The sequence below is a fragment of the Choloepus didactylus genome, chromosome 6 (genome assembly GCF_015220235.1).
Source record: "Choloepus didactylus isolate mChoDid1 chromosome 6, mChoDid1.pri, whole genome shotgun sequence".
In the NCBI taxonomy this organism is placed as follows: domain Eukaryota; kingdom Metazoa; phylum Chordata; class Mammalia; order Pilosa; family Megalonychidae; genus Choloepus; species Choloepus didactylus.
This window is the reverse complement of record NC_051312.1, coordinates 65,546,210-65,563,641: the sequence shown is the minus strand read 5'-3', so window position 1 is coordinate 65,563,641 and position 17,432 is coordinate 65,546,210.

The following is a 17,432-nucleotide window of genomic DNA, read 5'->3' as shown; positions in this document are numbered from 1 at the left end:
ATTATGGTGAAAATTTAAAAGACTGGGTATACCAAGTGCTGGTGAGTATGTAGACAACTGGAGCTCTGGTACTTGGCTGGTGGGAGTGTAAAAGTAGTAAAGCACTCTGGAGAACAGTGTTTCAGTCTCTGATAAAGTTAAACCTACACCTACCATATAATCAAGATATTCCACTCCTAGGGGCTGGTTAAAACCAGAACCTGTGGTTTTGACTATATTGAAAATTTGCTTCCTACCTGAAACTTAATTGCTATTTTTTGTCCAGATAAGCAGCTTTCCTTTCATTGGTCATTTCTTTAGCCAAGAAGAACAATAGTCATTTAGTGCTACTATACACCAAATGTTCCACACCTAATCACAACAATAAACATCCAAATTAGTATTTCCCTCCAACTTTAGCCATGAGTAGACTGAAGTTCAAGGAAGCCAAGAAATGTGCTTAGCGTTACACAGCTAACTATAGGCAGAAAAGAAATTTGAACCTAAGCATGAGCCTGCTACTAAACCAGCCACTACCCTAATACATTTTCATGCCAGTTGGCTGGAGGGTAATTCGAAGCATATGTAGAGTCCTTGCCTGCAGCCTGCAGAACTCATTAGCTTGTTCACATGCTCCCTCAATGTTGCTAACTCGCTGTCACCTCTGCACCTTTTCCCCCTCTGTTCCCCTCCCACCTCCCTAGACTTCCACAATGTTCTCCCTGCAACTTCCTGCCTAGTCAATGCTCCTGTCCACCAAGGAATTTCAAAGCACTGCCTCCTCCAGGACGTCTCCCCTGATCTGTCTACAGCAGTGACTTATCCTTTTGAATTCTAGGCTCTCAGAGACTATCTCATTTTCTTAGCTATTAACCACATTCTGCCTTGTGAAATATTCCTTTTGAATTGCTGATTAACCTTTGCTCTTTCAATTTTTATGTGAATGCCTTTGTTCCCAAAGATGTTAACAGTTCCTAAAGGGTAGAGACTGTGTGTGCACGACATGCCATTGCATTCCTATGTGCAGGGTACATGGTGACTTGGCAAATCACCTCCTCAGAGGGGACTTCCCTGATAACTCGATCAAAAATAACAATTCCCATCACTCTGTCTGCTTGCCCTGACTCATTTTCCTAGCTGGCATTCTACAACATAGCTCTTTATAAATTTGCTCATTGTCAGTTTTCCTCATTAGAATGTAAGCTTAGTTTTGTTGACCCCTGGATCTTGGAATCTAAAGCAGAGCCTGGCTTACACCTTTTTTAATGGCTGACTGAATGGATGAGTAAGCAACAGATCCTAAAGTAGCAGCCAAAGGACTACTTTGACCACAGCTGCTGTCACAGTGGTAGGTAACCACAGGTGGTGACGGGTGGTGTGGGTTGATGGGAGGAGGTTCATCACAGCTCCGAGACCAGAACCCGGAGCAGCACAGGTGCTGGATAGTTTTGCCCCTCTCTACCCTTCTCCACCCTGCTCTGTACCCTGGGACTTTTACAGACTTATCAGCCAGATTTCCTTTCCCTTTGCCTTTTGGTTGAATTCAGCCAACGGGAGGCTTTATCAGTAGATCAGAGGGGAGGAAGAGAGAAGTCAGGGTATTTATTCCCCTGGTTCCTTTCTTGCCGTGTTTCTCTACTGAAGGCCTCACCCCTCTCAGGTGATGCTCTCCTACAGTTCTACCTCTACCCATGTCTGGTAACAGCTCCTTCTCCCTGCTCTTCCAGGCCCCAGGAAGTAACAGCATGCTTCATCAGGGTGCTGCTGATGGCCCCAGGGTGCTTCATTATCCCGCCTTAGTTGTCTTAACTCTGTGCACTCTCTTGTAAATAGTCCCTTCATTAAATTCCTTCAATCGTCTCTCTCGGACAGAGGGAACACTGCCAGATACAGCTCAAAAAGCTCTTTGACCATCATCAAGAAAGAGAGATCAAAGTAGTAGCATCAAAGAGTAAAGAGACCAGGGTGTAGCAGTGTGTCTGCCTGCGAATCCATTATAACAAGGGGCAAACCAGTTCCAGGTGAAGGGCTAACCCAGACAACTTCCTTGAGCAGTGGTACTGCAAAGTCCAGTTCTCTAAGAGGAGCCCATCTTCCATATTTGTTTTGCAAGTTGGGGAGGACGCTCACCGCCAGTGAGAATGGGAATTGGGTGAGACAGCTTTTAGAGAACGTTTGTCATGCTCTGCTTCTTCCCTCGACCTTTTAACCAGCCAAGCCCACCCACGCTACAGAAAAAAAGTCTCATGAAAGCAACAGGCTCTGGCCTCTTTTCTGGTCAGTGTCCAAGACAGAACCAGCCCCTTTTTGCTGCCAACCATATTCCCATTTTAGTTCTGTCCTGTCCTTGACCTTTGGTTTTAATTTTTTCCCTTTTTCCTCTTTGGCCTTGATCCTGCCTTTTGAACTTAGTGTCTCAACATAGTTTCTCTGATTTGACCCTCAGTTCTCTCTAAGGACTTTGGCTCACACTCACCTCTCTGTTTCCACTCCTGACAGTGTGTTCAGCATGTACTAACCTAACCACAACTCCTGGCCCACTTAACCAGCACCCCAGCATGTGAGTGTGTGTGCATGTATATGCGTGCACATGTGCAATTGCATGCATTGGGGTTAGGGGAAGGGGCTGTCAAAGTGTGTGAGTCTGAAACATGCTTCCCCACTAGATATGTGCCCTAGGGCAAGTTTTGTATCCTCTCTGTTCCTCAATTTCCTAATCTATAATCTGTAAATCTATAAAATGGAAAAATTTTTAAAAAGTACCTTCCTTGTAAGGTAATTCTCTGGTTACTAATTCTGTTCACCAAATATATCCACTTGTCCCCACTTTTGGGGGCAGGTGATAGGACTGCCCCTTCTGTTCCCTTTGTCAATGGAAAGGGTCCTGAGACTAATTCTGGCCAATAAGTTGCGAACAGAAGTGATATGTGACATTTAATTGCTAATATGAGATTCTCTAGAACTTTCTTTTCCTCTGCTACAAAGGCCATGTTCCAGATATTGACTGCCTCATTTGCAGCAAGAGGACAATGTGCATGGTGAAACAGAGCTCCCACCAACCTGCAATGCACATGTAGCACGAAAGAGAACTAAGATTTGTCTGTATAAGACACTGAGATTTGGAGGTTGTTTGTTACCACAGCATACCCCAAAGTGTCCTGACTGAAACACTTGTAAAGATTGAGATAATTAATGTAAAAAGTTCCTAGTATGGTGTCCAACGCACAGAAAATACTCAATAAATATTAGTTATTTTTATCATTTGTGTAATTGTGCCTATTTTTATCATTATTTGTGTGATTATGTATGTATGTGTGTGTGTGTGTTTCCTTTGTTGAGCCAAACATTTTTAACAACCTTTCCTTCACAGCTCTTGAGAATCAAAGTGGGATGTGGCCCTAAGCTATCAGGAAAGGTTAAAGGTAGAATTTCTTGACTTGAGAAATTTCTGAAAAGGTGCTCTGACATCCAGTTCGCATACAGACTAACAGGAGAGTCATTTTATAAATTTACTTTCCCCAAAATAGGCTAAAGCAGTAGCGAAACCAGAGATGGTTCCTTTGGCTGTGGATTAGAGATAGAAGAGAGGCTGTGTTGGAGCATCCTTTCGTACAATCTGAATGATTGTTGGTCTGTGGGGACCACAGGAGACCTCCAATTAATTATTACTGGAGAACATGAAATCATAAACAAAATTCCTTGTAATAAATTTTTCAAATGAGATCGCATGTTTTATTTACAGTACTGGCCCATTTTGGGCTTTAAATCTATGAACAAAAATAAACATGCTTTTTTATCAGATGGGAAAAAAAATGTACTCAATGGCCTTTCTTTCTCTCTCTGCCAACTAGGACGTGCACTCCGAGCTACAGAGAGGGAGGCAGGCTTAGGCTGTCAGCCAGAGAATAAATTGACTCATTTTGCTTTGCAGAGGAAGATTTAAGCTATAATGATCCTTCCACATTGGAGAAGGGAAAAAAAAAAGAAGGAAAACAAAGAGTCTTGTTGAAGTTCAGATGGTTTTACTCCTAAATTCAGCATGGCACCTGGGTGGAAAATAGAACATACACAAAGTGCAAACTTCTATAACTAAAGCAGATGCATCAGCAATGTTTCGGTAGCTAAAATCAGAAATCCACTTGATCTGAGCCTTCTGTGGAGAAAGCCAAAAAAGTAGAAGACACATTCTCGCTCAAGGTCTCATTTACCCTTTGTCTACCTGGAGCCTAAGTCATTCTGAAACTTTGAAAAGAGGCACCTTAACATAAACTCACACCAGTTATCACAGACTCAGATCCAGTGGGCTCAGAAATGCTGTTGTCAAAATGTCTGTGAAGATGATACTGTGAGCCATTGATTGCATACTTTGGATGGATCATATGGTGTGTGAATATATCTCAAAAAATTGCATTAAAATAATAATAAATAGAATTTTTAAATGTCTATGCAGGTCTGTTTTCTGATAAATACTGGTGATGAATCAGAAGACGCAGGTCTAATAGAATAATGAAATAGCCCATAAAAATCCCAGCTAGACATCAGTTTGCAGCAAAACACTGAGATGTTAGTTGTTGTTTTCCAATATGTGGTATAAATGTAAACCAGAGGATGATATATGGGGCTGTGTTCCTATACTAGATTTCTGTAACTGCTGTAATGAATTGGTGGCTCAAAATAATAGAAGTTTATTCTCTCAAAACAGTTCTTGAGACCAGATGTCTGAAATCAATTTCAAGGGGTTGTCAAGGCCACACTGCCTCAGGAGGCCCTAAGGGAGAATACAGATTTCAGGGCTTTTCCCCGTTCCTGTTTGCTGCCAGCTTTCCTTGGCTTGTGGCCACACCACTCTATTTTCTGCCTCCATATTCACATTACCTTTTCCTGAAGTCTTCTCTCTTGTGATTGTACTTAGGGCCCACCTGGATGATCCAGGATCTTCTCCCCTTCTCAAGATCCTTAACATAACCACATCTGCAAAGACACTTGTCCATATAAGGTAACACACATTCCAGGGAGCAGGAGTCATTCTCTTTGAGGGCTATTATTCAGCCTATTACAGTCCCCAATAGTTGGCAAATAAGGCCCAGGAGACAATGGGTGGAAGTAGGATTGGCCCCTTTCACACTCAGTGACCTACTTGCAGAATCTGTGCAACCGCAACTATAGGTTATGCCAGGTTAGAAGTCCTCATTCCCAGGGAAAGAGCATTTCCACCAGGGGACACAGTAAGTGTCCCATGAAACCTGACATATGACTATCAACTGGTCACTTTGGACTCCTCATGCTAGTGGAGCAGCAGGCAAAGAAAGGAGTTATTGTACTGGCAGGGACCTAGGGTTGCTGCTATAAAATGGGAGTGGGGAGGAACATGGCTAGAATTCAGAGGATTCACAGGGAGTGTCTTTGGTTCTTCTATATCCAGTGAAAATGGTGAATGGACAATTGCGGCATCCAAGACCTGACAAGAACAAGGCAAGTAAAGGTTCAGAATCATCAGAGATGAAAGCCTAGATTATCAAAATGGGCAAGTAACCTTGAGCAGCTGAAGTGCTTACCAAGTGTACCAGTTTGGATGTATTATTTCCCCAAACGCCATGTTCTTTAATGCAATCTTGTGGGGGCAGTTGTATTAGTTTGATTAGATTGGAATCCTTTGTTTCCATGGAGTGTGACTCAACCAACTGTGAGTGAAATGTTTGATTGGATTATTTCCATGGAGATATGGACCCTGCCCATTCAAGGTATGTCTTGATTTAATCGCTGGAGTCCTATAAAAGAGCTGACAAACAGAAGGACCTCAGAGCAGCTGAGAGTCATATTTTGGAGAGCAGCTGAGAGGGACCTTTTGGAGATGGCTGCTGAAAGCAGACTTTTGCTGACACTTTGGAGATACTAGCCCAGTGTTTGCTCCAGAGAAGCTAATAGAGGACAAAACACCCAAGAGCAACATTTTGAAGAAAGCATAGGAACTGATATTGGAGCTGGAACACAACCCACATGCCTTCCCAGCTAACAGAGGTTTTCCGGACTCCATTGGCCTTCCTTTGGTGAAGGTATACTCATGTTGGTGCCTTTATTTGGACACTTTTTGTGGCCTTCAGACTGTAAATTTGTAACCAAATAAACCCCCTTTATAAAAGCCAATCCATTTCTGGTATTTTGCATAACGGTAGCATTAGCAAACCCGAACACCAAGGATGAAGGAAATAAAAAATGGGTGGGAGAAGAGGGAAATGATAAAAATCAATTAAAAAAATCCAGTGAGGAGTGGAATTTATTCAACCAACCCTCCTGTGTTAGGTTCTTTACAGAGTTTGAAGCTAAAAAGCACTTTAAAAAAATTTAAATAACTTTATTTATCAAGAAAATAAAAAAAAAAAATCCAAATAAAACAAAACAAAGGAATAAGACAAACAAATATCCCAAAATACTTTCGTTGCTTCCAATATGCTCCTACCATACCACAAGAAAATTAATGAACCATAGTCATTCCTGAGCATAAAAAGCACTTTGAAGTCTCAGTTGACAATGGACTTAATGGAAAGTACAAGTTGACCTGAGCGGTGCAAAGGTGGACTCTGGAGACACCTTTGGTGCCTGTAGCGGATGCCATGGTGCGCCAGGTAGACCCTTGCTTCAGAACTAGAACACTCAGCACCCAGCTGCTGAGAGTGTTGCCTGCTGATGGCTGCCCCCTGCTAAACAGAGCTGCCTCACCCTAGTTTACACTTTCTCTGTGGGGCAACATACTTTCAATGACTGGTTGATGTAGGGGTACAAAGGTAGAGGCCCCCTGCCTTAATTTGAGACATCTTTGAAGGACCATTCCAGCCCCAGAGTTCCATCTGGGGTGGTGTGAGGCCCTGTTGCAAGTCTATCACCATTCAACTTCTCCCTCTGTCCCACCCTGCTTCTCTCATTCCCTTAGAGTTATTGTTGTGCAGAACACTGCCCAAAAAACCAATGTATTTCTACCTTAGAGTCTGTTTCTAGGAATCGACCCAAGTCACGGTCTCATGTTACATCCGCCAAGCCTACCTCTGAAGCTACAACTTCAGTGGATACTTACATGCAAGCTCCGAGGCAACTCAAACTTGCCGAGTTCCACCTCAACCACATGCCATACATCTTTTCACTTTCTGACCCAGGGTCCTCACTAACTCCTTGAGAAGCACTTGGCCTTTACATATTCAGAGCCTGGAAGTACAGAGGAGCTAATGGCCTCTAGGGAACAAATCTTCAACTGAGCGGGGATGGAGCCACTGGCTAAATTCTCCAGTCTCCTGCACTTCAGCTGAATAATTCCTGGAGGCTTTCTGTCTGCTACACAGACACTGCCTGTGTAATACAGCCCCTGATGCCTCAGGTGGCAACCTTAATAAGATACCCTTCTATTGGCTTTTTCTTCCCAACTCCTGGTTGCTGGAATTATCTCCTTAAAATCCTGAAGCTAACCCAGGCTCTGCTTGGGGAGAAGCCAGACTTTGAAATACCGTCAGCTAATGGCGGTCATCCACCCATACAGTTTCATCCTTCTCAAAGCAGGGAGATTTGGGGAGCTCACAAATTCTCCTTGATAGATATATAATGATGGGAAAAAATGCCATGTGTCCAAACTACCTTGTGCTGGGTCCTATGCCAAGGATACAGCAATGAGTAAGCTAAAACTTTTTCCACAAAGGAGCATACAATCCAGTAAATGTGGGGTGCCAAGGTAGGAAGTAAGGCTGAACTACACAGTAAAGAGACAAAGGAGTGGGTGGTTTCATCTCACTGGAAAAAAAATGAAGAGGGGCTTCAGGGAAGAGGTGACATTTAAAAAAGGCAAAATGGAGCTAGTAGGGCCTTCTGGGTTGGGGGAACCTTATAAGCAAAGACCCAGTAACAGGAAAGAGCAGGGCTGGGGAGGATCACTTGGCAGAGCCCAGTAGGGATGAGGTGTCAGGCATGTGAACCAAGGTCATTGGAGATAAAGCTGGAGGTGAGGACAGTGTTGGGAACCCTTGGATGCCAAAAAAAGGAATGTGGACTTTGTTCTTCTGAACATGCCCTGGCATTGATAAAGCATTCAGAAAACACTCCTGCCACTTAACAAGAAGGGCTGAGGTCTCTTAACATATGAACCAGCTGGCTTTACACTGTTACCAGGAGGCTCTGGGTGGGTTAACCTGTAGGCAATTGGTCAAAGGAGCTAACATTTATTGAGTACCTACTATATGCCAAATGCTAAACTAAAGTCTTCATGTGTATTAATTACAGGTAATTCTCACAACAATTTTATGAGGTTGACACTAATATTATCTCTACCGTACAGTCAAAATACAGAGTAGAAACAGGCTAAGTAACTTGCCCATGATCATAATTAGAAAGTGGGAAACTGTAATTGTGATCGAGGAGTCTGGTTTCAGTGCCCACACTTAATGACTTTGCTGGCTGGTGCAAGGTGAAGGCTAGGTAAGAACCGGCAGCCAGCAAGAGCTTTTGAGCAAAGCCCGAGCATCGAGCATGGTCAGAGTCCTCTGCCTTTCAGGGGAAGTGAGAGTGAGGGTAGAAGAGGGCCTTTTGGACTGGAAAGAGGAAGTGAGGCTTGACCCATAATTATAAGACTAGGGAAGAAGGCTAGTGCCATTTGGCCTTACTGCAGAAAGTCTTCCTATCCCTATCTAGGTTTGAGCCACGCAATGGACAACATTTCCCACTCATCTCTTTTCAAGACTGCCAGCAGGGATGGAGTCACCCATCCCAGGGAGGGATTTCTTGGCTCACTTTGGAGCTACTTGCAACCATGTTTCTCACTGACTTTGAACCTCCAAGTTTCCATCTCTTCAAAGACACATCTCTTTCAGTAGCCACACTATGATACTAATTTATTTATGAAGCATCATCTAAGTGTAGATCCAGCCACTCTATGGTGTTTGCTCATTAATAATAACAATAGCTAACACAAATACCTACGTGCTTCCTCTCATTTAATTCTCCCAACAGCCTTATGAAATGAGTACTGTATTATTACCCCCATATTTCAAGTGGGGAAGCTGAGATACAGAGAGGCAAGATAACTAGCACACTCAGTTGAAGACAGTTGAAGAAATTGATGGGGCCATTTTACAAAGCCTACATGAAAGCACCATTAAGCTGTTGAGAGCTCAGCTGGGGTGTCTGTGGGCTCCCTGGGCTCTCATTTCTCGAAGCTTCTCCTATCAGGCATCACTCCTGCCAGCAAAAACCATAAAAATAACTCTTGCACCAAATGTCTCTTAGGAGTCTGGATCCTTGACCCACGTTGTGTCATTTAAGCCTTTTGACCCCTGTGGGGAATGAATGGTTATCCCCATTTTATAGATGAAGAGCCTGAGGCTCAGAGAGGACTGGTAACTTCTGCCGAGTTTATACAATTGTTCTCAAAGGGATCATAGTCTAGACAGTGTGATAAACACATTTTAAAACAGAATAGACACAATATAGCATGGCCAGGTAATTATTAAGTGCTGTAAGGTCACACAAGAGGAACAACCAGCTCAGTGTGGTGGTTGCAGGAGTTGGTGGGATGGTATAGAAGAAGGGTCTGGAAGGGTGTCACAAAGTGGTATTTTCACTGTTTCAAGGGAGAGGATGCAAAATCTAGGTGAAAAAGTGGGAGAAGGACATTCCAAGCAGCCCAGGGGCCAACTGTCCAGTGACAGGGTGGTGGGAATAGGTTGGCATATTCTGGAAGGATGAGTGGACAGGTGTGGCAAGAGCACAGGGTGCAATGCGGAACGGTGAGAGTGGAAAGGGAGGCCAGGGTCTGATCCTAGGTTTTATGAGTTATGATCCTAAAGCAATTAAGTAGAGGACAGAAGGTAGAGAGCCTTGAATATCAGGTCAAGTGGTTTGGACTACTGTCTGGATAGTGGACTTCACTGCGGTAGTTTAAGCAGGGGAGTGACGTGACTGAATTTGGGAATTGGGAGTCAGAGGGATGCTTAAAACCATAGGATTCTGTGTGATCTACCAGGAAAAAACAAAGAAGAAAACTAACAATTGAAGGTTTACTCCTGAGGCAAAAAACCTGATGGCTCCTAGCCCAGGCCCTTGATTAAACACTTTGTGCCAGACACTATTCTAATCACTTTATATGTATTAGCTCATTTAATCCACAGAAGAACCCTGGGAGGTAACTCAGCTAGAAAGCAGATACTTGGATTTGGAGCTGGGATTTGAACCCAGATCTACAACTTCAGAGCTGGTGCATCCTGACCACTGAACACTACAAAAATAACAGCTAATAAGTGTGAGGGCTTAATTTGTATCAGGCACCCTACTTTCAATATCTAATTTGAGCCTTCAACTACCCCATAATGGAGGACGAGATGGAAGCACAAGGGACACACGCAAGTTACTGAAGTTGCCCAAGTTTGAACAACCAACTAAATTTAATCTAAGTATTCTGACTCTGGCTGTGCATGTGATGGTGTGCCAGTTTGAACGTATTATGTCCCCCCAAACGCCATTATCTTTGATGTAATCTTGTGTGGGCAGAGGTATCAGTGTTGATTAGATTGTAATTCTTTGAGTGTTTCTGTGGAATGTGTCCCACCCAACTGTGGGTGATGACTCTGATTGGATAATTTCCGTGGAGGTGTGACCCCACCCATTCAGGGTAGGTCTAAATTGAATTACTGGAGACATATAAATGAGCTGACAAACAGAAGGAACTCACTGCAGCTGAGAGTGACATTTGGAAGAGGAGCTATAGCCAAGAGGGACACTTTGAAGAAAGCACAGGAGCTACAGATGAGAGACGTTTTGAAGATGGCTGTTGAAAGCAGACTCTTACTCCAGAGAAGCTAAGAGAGGACAAATACACCAAGTGCAAATAGTGACATTTTTGAGGAACTGCAGCCTAGAGAGGAATGTCCTAGGAGAAAGACATTTTGAAACCAGTACTTGGAGCAGACGCCAGCCACATGCCTTCCCATCTAACAGAGGTTTTCTGGATGCCATTGGCCATCCTCTAGTGAAGGTACCTGATTGCTGATGTGTTACCTTGGACATTTTATGGCCTTAAGCCTGTAACTGTGTAACCAAATAAACCCCCTTTATAAAAGCCAATCCATTTCTGGTGTTTTGCATTCCGGCAGCATTAGCAAACTAGAACAGATGGCTTTGCTCTGCCGACCATAAGTGATCCATAAACACTAGTTAAATACCATTGGGTGACTGAAAGAGCAGTGTTTCTAAGAATTAGTTTCTGAATCTCAGAGATCCACGTGTCACCAAGGCAAGCACTCAGATGGTGACATTCCAGAGCGACAGCAGCACAGACTTAGCATGGCTGATTCCCACCCCAACTTGCCTGCTTCTGTAACTTGACCCATGTAGGGTGGGGTGGGCATCAAAGGCTGTGGGGACTGGGTAGTGCCAGCCTACCATCCCCTCGCTGGCCAGGTCCCGTCAAAGTTACCTGTGTCAAGCTCTGCTCCCCACCACATCAGGGCAGATCAGAGGATCCTGTGCAGAAGTTGAGTTTCTGGGCAGCTCCAATTCTGATCATCAATTGTCACTTTGGCAGTGACAGCCAAGGGTCCAACATGACAGGACTGCCATAGGCAAGTCTCCTGGGGCAGACATCAAAGCAGCACCTCCAAAGGCCAGGAAGATGCCTGGGGCCCCTTTGAGCCTTGATTCCTGGTGGGAAGAGAGGGAAGAATTGGAGAGGTCCCCAAGGAAAATATTTGGACTAGGATCACTACAGTAAAGTTGCTGCAGGCAAGAAACCTGACACTGTCGTTTATATTCCTGCCATAGAGTCATGCAATCTGATGATTGACGTTACTGGAGAGAATTGTTGACATGTCCACACATGCTTACTCTCACACACCCACATATATACACACATGAAATATGTGTACATAAACCTAAATATATACACATACCTAATCATCCACTCAGAGAGACTTGCAATATAGCCAAGCCCCGACATGTGCAGATTCTCACACACAAAAAAACAAAAATTCTCCCTCACACTCACCACACTTGTTCACACATGTGTGTGCACACATACACACAGATACACATAAATCTAAAGACACAAATACATATATACGTGCTTACTCATACACTGGACATACATTTTTATAATATATTCTGACAGATTTCAGGACCTGAATCAGAGATTTCCCTATCAGAAGGGTAAGAACCATCCTTGTAAATAGGCTTTAAGTGCTGGAATAGCCAATTTCCCAGATCCTGATGCCAGCCATTCTCCAACTCTTCTATGGAAAAATCTAGAGATGTCCAAAATTGTAGCAAATAGGTAGCTCTTGGAAGGGACTTCCTGCCAGTAGGAGCTATTTAAAATATCAGAACATTAGAATTCTGTTTATTGAAAAATATTTGGTTGCCAGAAATTTGAACCACTGGAAATATCAAATTTGTCCCAGAAAATAGTTATATGGTTGCAATCAATAGATTTTCTTAAAAGTATAATGCTTAACTGTAACTCAGAGGAGTTTATAATAATCTTCAGAGCTGGAGAAACCTTAGTGTAAAAGACAATTGTGTTGTAGTTCAATTTAGTTTAAGATTTAGCAAATGAGTAAAACAAGAGCAGTTTTGGTATCTGAGTTTGGGTCTTGTTCAAACACCTTTCTTTCATGATCAAAATCACATGACTGAGAAAAGTAGCATGAGGTCCTTTCAAACTCCTCTAAGAAGTCCTCCCTAACCTTCCTCCCACCAGACTGTTGTGGGCAGTGGGGTGTGCCCCCTAGGTTCCCCTCCAGGACTGAGGCCCTCACTCCTTCAGCTGCTGACAGCTCACAGCAGAATCTCTCTCTAGGAATTGCCCTCAGCTGGAGGAAGCCACTTCCCCGTGGCTATAGCCCCTTCCTGGGTACAAAGGTCTGGCCCCTTTACCTCAAATGGGATAATAAAGGGTTGTCCCAGTTCCAGTGCTGCCCGTGGGATCAGCTGAGGCCTCTGATACAACTGTAGCACAGTGCAACTGCTTCCTCCCTCCAGCTCCCTTCACTCTCTCACAGGGGTTGTTCCCAGGAGCGCTCCCCAATAAACCTCCTGCATGTAAGCCCCAGAGACTCAGAATCTATCTCCCCATGAGCCTGACCTACTGCCACACCTTTGCTTAGAGCTTCCACTTTCCTGTGTATTCCTCTTTTTCTCATAGCCCAGACCCAAATATCAGCAAGTCCATTGAAAACATATCCCAAATCCCATCATCTCTCATCATCTCCATCAATACCTGTTAGGAATTGAATCATGTCCCATACAAAGATCTGTTCAAATCTATGCCTGGACCTGTGGCTGTGAACCCATTTGTAAGTCGGGTCTTCAAATATCCTATTAAGATGAAGCCAAACTGAATCAGGGTGTGCCTAACCCAATATGAGTGGAGTCCCTATAAGCACAGGAAATTGGGACCCAGAGGAGGTGGAGGGGACAGAAGAAGACAGACAGCCATGGGACAGAGATTGAGTTAAGAATCGCTGGCAGGACACCATCAGAGTGCTACAGACCTTAGAGAAAGCACAGTCTTGCCAACATCTTGATTTTGGACTTAAAGCCTCCAAAACCATAAGATAATAAATTCCTGTTGTTTAAGCCCACCAGTTGGTGATAGTTGTTAGAGAAGCCCTGGCAAACACAAACACTACCTCTCCTGTACAAGTCACTATCATCTTCCCCCCCTTATTGCAGTAGTCTCCAAATGGTCACAGCACTTCTATGCTTGACTCCCTCAGTCTATTCTCAGCACAATGATGAGGGTAATCCTCACAAAATGTAACACAGCTCACATTGGTGTTCTGTTCAAAACCCTTCAGTGGCTTCCTATCTTACAAAAATTAAAAAAATCCAAAGTCCTTATGCCTGCAAGGACCCCCGTGGCCTGGCCCTCTGCTGTCTCCCTGATTCAACTCTTGATGAACACCCAAGGCTGCTCCCACCTCAGGGCCTTTGCACTTGATGTTCCCCTTCCGGGACTCCTGAGGATTATCCACTACTTCATTGGTCCTCTCCCAAGTGTTAACTTATTTGAGAGACCTTTTCTAACCCTTATGTAAAATGCCAAAGTCCCACATCTGCCCCCTTACTCGCTGAAATTTCTTCGTAGCTTTTATCATCACCTGACACATCGTGTATGTATCTATTATCTGTGTCTTCCCAATCAGAATATAAGCCCCAAGGGAGCATGGACTCTCATCTGCTTGTGGCTCTATCCCCAGCGCCAGACACTTAACAGATGCTCAATAAATATTTATTGATTAACTTAATTGGTTTATAATGATCTTTGTTGTGCCTGTCTCCTCCACTAGACTGTGAGCAACCTGGGGTCAGGCTTGAATCTTATTTTAGTATGATGACTATAGAGCCCAGAGCCTGGCATGTACCAGGCCAGACACTCTGTAATATTTGAGAAGAATGAATGGATAAATGAATGAAGCTAATGGTGTGGCCTCCACCAAGTGCCTTTTCCCCTCTTTGGGTGTCGGTTTCCTCCTATATAAAGTAAGGACGATACTACCCCACCACGTACCATAAGAGGTAGTTGTTGAAAGCTATCACTATATGATACCAACCTCAAAGGCATGACTACTTAGCCATAGGTGCCACATCCATGCAAAGGTTTCTAATTACTGACATTTGGCCTGAAAGAAGAGAAATCAGTGAGTTCAACAAGATTCTCAGGGTCCATGGGATCAGACCTTTAGGCCCCATGTCCTCCTTACTCTGAGCCATCGACACGAGGCCCTCATAAAGGAACAGCTTATGTTCATGCTCCCATTCATTTCAGGTCTTCTCTTCAAGCAGCCAGTTGATGTTTCCACCATAAAAACAAAACACCAAGGATAGAAAAGGAGGTAATGAAACAGAAAGAAAAAATTATGTATAAATTCTAAAACCGAGGGAGGGTTCAAGTACTAGCATTTATGAGGCAAAGAGATCCATGCTTACAACAAACAGTGCTCCAAAAGCTGGGTGAGGGAGTGGGCAGATCATGTCTGTGTGCAAGGCAGAGCCACTTTAGCCTTCTGCTCATATGATCATATGGGCCAGTGTTCCAAACCTCATCCACCCTCCCCGCCCACTGCCCATGGCTCATCAGCTTGTCCCTAAGAAGAGTGCCGTAGGGGGTTTCACACATACGTGCACATACACAACCACACAGGAATCTTAAAAGCAAGAAATAAGCCTCCTCCCCAGTTTCTGACTTTCAGGTCACTAGTCCTGGTTGACAGAGTCTGGGGTCAGTTACTGAGGTCAACTCTTCTTGCAACTGTTGCAGTTTGAGAGCGTCATGGAAGGTGTGAAGGCCTACATGATCCTTGTTTCACTGTCAGTGATTTAAGATAACATGGAGTTGTTCCCTGCATCCCAATAGCCTGTCTTTCTGATTGCTCCTTGGCCTCCTCAGCAAATCCCCAATGCTTGCTCTTCTGGGACCCCAGTGGAGGCCCAGATGTGAGGATCTATATTTCCCTGAGCAGAGGCTCTTTCTACTTCCCCCACACTTTTAACATTGAGATCTTTTCCATACAGCCACCTCATCATGTTTAGATCCTTCTTTTCTGACTATGGGATCACACACGCAACAGCTTTATTGGGAGCCTATACTTGGTCCCCATTCCTGAGGTCCTCATGGATCCTAGACTTTGAAATAGGTTCTGGACTGATCCACCTTGATTTCTATGCTATTCCCCAGCAGGCTTTACTATTTTTTTAAGTTTCAGAAAAAGTCAGGGGGCTGAATAAATAACAAAAGGAGAACAGATTTGGAGTACAGTCATGGTAACTTAGTACCTCCAATTTGGCTCTAGACGGCATAGCCCAGCACACTTTGTTAAGCCACCTCTTGCAAAGGGAGGGAGGGAAGACACACATGCACAAAGCAAAGAAGGTGATAGACACCATGCTGCATTAGGGACCAGCCAATATTAACCGAACACCTCATCTGTGCCTAATCTTGCCAGGATCTGCATCATCTCATTGAGTCCTCTTAGCACGAGGAGCTAAATGACACCTGAATGAGACCCAGAAATCACCCTTATCTTCCACGTCTAACTAGTCACCAAAACATTTGAATTCTGTTCCTTGTAGCTCTCTCTAATTCATCCCCTCATCACCTTCCCCACAGTCGCTATCATAATTCAGGCCCTCAAATATCTTGTATGTAGAGCAGAATAATATTTTGAAATATTAACCCAAGTGCTTTTTTCCTATTATTATTTATAACCACCCCACAGTCTTTTCCCCATTAAAACTAGAACATAAAGACTGAGCATCCATTGCTTCAGAGAGATGTAGTTATAGTACAAACACAAAGCAAATAAATAAGCTAATTATTGGTTTAACAGCCAAAGTCCTAGTCCAAACAATAGATTAGAAAGAACATTTACTGTAAGTTTAAAGTCCAACTGAGCTGGGAGAATTGCCAGAGAGTCAGGGAGGAAAATAATAAAGCGGATGCTGTTGTGGCTCTCTGAGAAGGGTCCCCGTGCCTGCCTGCCTAGGCTGAGCCCAGGGGAGGGGGTGCAGTGGGGGATAGTTCTCCCATTTAGTTCCAAGATCCAAAAGCAAAGAAGGCCCATGCCTCACTTCCCATTTGCAGCTTGGGAAGATGGTGGCCTCCTGGACTGTTCTGGGGATCCACTGGGGAATGGAAGTGGGAGGTTTGGTGTCATTGCTTGGGGCCATCTAAGACCTCAGAACCATGGCATTCCCCACAGAGTGAGGCAGGGTGCTTCCGAGAGAGTAAAATCTGAGGGTCATAGACTGACGAGACCTTCCCATCTAGAAGATGAAAGGCCACAGAAAGGCCCATGTGAAGGCCAGATAGGAACTATGTGTCCCAGCAGATGGCAGCATGAAGAGCTGATGGCCACTGCCTTGCCTCCCCACCCCCACCATCCTGTCACCACTCCACAGCCTGATACCCTGTAACCCCGCCCCTCTCCGAACTTATATGCAACCATGGGGAGAAGGAAGAGAGGGAAACCTGCCTGAACTAAGAAACAAATTTCTGTCAAGGGTGGGTTTGTTAATAGAAAGTTTATGGAACATAGGCTTTATTTTTGTGATATGGGAGATTACAACATCTCCCTAAAATTACTGCAGTAGTGTCCTAACTGACCCTCTGCCTCTACTTCCTGTCTGTACCAGGGACAGAGGGATCTTTCTTAAACGTGAATATGACTATGGCTCTAGTGGGGAGAAGTCAGATTTTCAGATAGGCAGATCTGGGCTCAAATCCTGCCTCTGCCATCCACCAACTGCATGACATCAAACAAATCATTTGATCTTTATGAGTCTCATTTTGCTCACTTACGAAATAGGTATAATCATGGGGCCTGTGTCATCAGATGCCATTAGGATTTGATGCAGGGAGTAGAGGCCACTGTAGGCCCTAGAAGCAGACTCAGGACCATTTAGGCTGTGAATTCTGGAATCCTGGA